Source organism: Homarus americanus, unplaced genomic scaffold (genome assembly GCF_018991925.1).
Source record: "Homarus americanus isolate GMGI-L3 unplaced genomic scaffold, GMGI_Hamer_2.0 scaffold14467, whole genome shotgun sequence".
In the NCBI taxonomy this organism is placed as follows: domain Eukaryota; kingdom Metazoa; phylum Arthropoda; class Malacostraca; order Decapoda; family Nephropidae; genus Homarus; species Homarus americanus.
The window spans coordinates 9,059,091-9,062,827 of record NW_024733734.1 but is presented as its reverse complement, the minus strand read 5'-3'; positions in this window follow the sequence as shown (position 1 = coordinate 9,062,827).

The following is a 3,737-nucleotide window of genomic DNA, read 5'->3' as shown; positions in this document are numbered from 1 at the left end:
TGTACTGTACTTTCCTTAAGATAAAGATAAAAACACTGGCTCAGTGATAACACTGTGTTGGATTGAGTTAACAGTAATTTGTAAAATTATATTGTGGTAGCCTCAATACTTGTCACTTAAAGAGAACTGGAAGATAAGTCCAGCAGTTTATATAGGTAACTAGTCAAGTACGGCCCAGTCCTAACCAATTATTAGGGCTCAGTAAAGACTAAGTGTCACTATTTACAATCAAAACATTTGGAACATGGGAGACATATGATAAACAGTGATTTATGTAATTATTGATTGATAAATTAGTAAAATCTAAGATTATGAAGTGTTTTGTTTTGTTTAACAACTTTTTAAATTACACAGTGTTAAATGATAAATGTAACATACTAGACTTAGATTAATTTGTTGTGTGCATGTGAGAGTGATTGTAGCAAACTGTTCCTTGTTAAATATGTAAGGTCCTTCATCCCAGATGTCTTGGCTCAAGAATTATACTCGGCTTATGACCTAAAACTTAACTTAATCGCTTGGTCCCCCAACAAAACTCAGGCCTTTTGATAACTAAAATTAAGCCCATATCTTTTGTGTAAAATTAGTTGTTGATCTCATTGCCCAAAAATTGAAACCTTGGTTCTTTGTGCTAGAATTACTCCCAACTCTTGACCCTTGGATCAAACCTCTATCTCCCAGCTCAAAGGGAAACCTACTTCTTGGCCCCAGGATTGAGTTAACCCTGATTTAAAACTCAACTTGGCCTCAGGTATAAATCTATGCTGTTTTGTTCTGGGATAACACTAGTGCCTCCTGGGCCTAGAATTATACCTACGTATATTATTTTAATGGTTGTGAATATAGAGCATATTGAATAGTTTTATTTGTATGCACTTAAAGTTTACCATACATTCCAAATTACCAAGACTTCATTATTAAGATATTGAGTTGTTGACATTATTAAATTTGTTTCTAGAAATCATTCTGGGAATTATCTGTACATTCTTAGGGAAGTATATTGTACTAGTACCAATAACTTATTACTTATGATGACAATTAAGTTACCCAGTGAAGGTAGTAAGGATCACCTGAAGATTAACCTTCCACCAGGTAGCATTAAGGTGGTTAATCTCCAGCTGAAATATGCTTGGGGTTGGGGTGTGAATCTTCAAGTGAACCAAAATTAATACATAGAGATACATACAACAGTGTGTCATATTTGTTATTTACATTTGTGTGGTGTCAATTTGTTCCCCTTGTTGGCTTAAGAAACAAAGGAATATGATGATGGCTGTCAATGTTCCTTTGTTTCTCCTCTGTAACTGTACTTGTCATAGAGGTTTAAAACCGTGTGTGTGCTCAGGGTAGTATTTATTGCATAAGTAGATTGTGCTGGATCCCTTGTGTATGTTATTTGTCACCAGCCTTTCTGTCCTCTGGGTTTGATGCAGTTAATTAAATATGTTAGATTTATCATAAATCTTTCATACTTATTTTAGTACCGTTTCCTATGTTGGAAATGATGGTGGATGTGTGAAATACAGTATATGTGGGACAACAAAACGCTTTGCAAAATACCTATGTGAAAGTATATTAATATGATATGGTCATGAAGAGTACATTGAATGGTAGATTACTGAAGATTGTATACTGTACTGTATTGAGCACTACAGGAGCATGAACAAGAGAAGCAAAATGGGTAAAACAGGATTTTAATCAATATTGAATTGTTAAGGTGCAGGAATATGCCAAGAGTGACACAAGACTGTTGACATTGGAGAAGAAGTCAGTTTGAAAGTGAATGTATGAATGGATATGAAAAATCTCTGACAAATCAACTTTGTAACTGACTGAAATGAATACTCTACTGAATATATGTAGTGTTTAAGCAATGTACAGTAGGCTATCACCAATAACGTTTAGTAGGTGCCTGAAAAACACCGTTATTAGCGAAAACGTTATTTGTGTGACATTAAAATACATGTAAAAAGGGTTTATTGGTGCCGCCGCCACAAGAATTTCACCCATTTTTTCCCCTTGAAGCCCTCCTTACACTTTTTGTTCGCTGAAATAAAAAGAATTGCGATTCAATCATCAAAATAAAGAGTTTGAGTAATATAACACTTAGCTTGGGGGAGTTTTTGAGGTGCTTGGTGTGATGATTGTTCTGTATCTGAGGGCCGCTAACACTTGCACTGTCTTTCATTCTACAAGCTAACCATTTCACAAGATAATGCTCTGTTATCACTAACAACCTGTTTCTATCGCCTTTATCATTCATAGCTCGCCTCGCATTTCCATCACTATCGAAATATTTTTAGCCAGCGCAATACTCTTCTTGGTCTCCTCTAAGTTCCTCTTAATATTTCGCACTGTAGACTCAGGACAGTTCAATTTCCTCACTTTAAAAGTTCCCAGTCATTCAGGTGGCAAATCACTCCCTCCACCACTTCCCCTAGCCCCCACAGGCAAAAATGCAGAAGCCATTATTGATCACCGACTCTAACAACCACTGGTTATAGAGGCGAAAATCTCACACGTGGGCGCAGCGCTGTATTCCACTGAGCGTGTGTGACAGTGAGGCGGAGCGGACAACTATGTCATCAACATGGCAGCAAACAAACACTATCATTGATGCGCTCGGACGCTTCCCGCGAAATTTCCGTTATTCAAGAGAATCCAGACGTTATTATCGAAAATGGGTATCTATTGTAACTTAACGTTATTGTGGAAGTCGTTATTGGCGAGAGCCTACTGTAAATACAGTATCCTAATTCACTATTACATTCAGCAAAAGTTGGAAATTAATGGATTTTATTTATTTTTCACACTCAAAATGTGGAACCGTCTACCAGCTGTAGAGTTGAAAACAGTACTAGACTTTAAAATAGCCTTAGACAAGACTATCAAGATAAATGGGGGGATCCTACACAGGCCACTGGCCTCCTTACCTCATTATAGCCACAGGTTGAGTGGCCATTAGGTAAATAAGGTGATTTAAATATTTTATAGCAGTGTGTAGTTTGTGTGTTTTGGCCATTCAGAGTATGATGCAGTGTTATATGGTTTCCTCATCTTCTTAGTTTGTAAATTTGATTTACAGGAGATTCATAGTTGATTGACTTAACTATACACCCACAGGCACACCTCATATATATCCCACAGGCATAGTACCATCTTCCTCCTCCCCCCTCCCTCCCTCCCTCCCTCCTTCATACACACACAAAATTAACTGTGTATTGACTGCTTTTAGTTCTCTCTCTCTAAAAAAAGTAAGTTATAAATAATTTTTAATTTAGTTGTATACAAGTAGTACAGTATACTGTGATTCAATATATATTAGCTCTGTAGAATGTGCTTCAGGATAAATAATGTTCAAATTATCAAACTATATTAGAATTACCTGTATATTACACTCCTATAGTCCAAGGATCACAATTAAAAAGAACCAGTCACAAAATGTACACATGTGTGATAACCTGAACAAACTAGCTTGTATGTGTACTGTAGTGGTTACTTTTGGAGGTTGACTGAATCTAACCACAAACACTTTTTTTTAAGCATTTACAATTTTGTTACATGAATATTTAAGTTAAGTTAGAATACATTGAATATTATAAAGTATTTAATTGATAACATGTTCTGTTTATACTCAGTTGAATTCTATAAAATCTTTGAAGAGTACCGGTAGACTAATTTTAATTAAAAAGGTCTCCTGGTAATCCTTTTTCACCATTTTCCACATCACTGCTGTA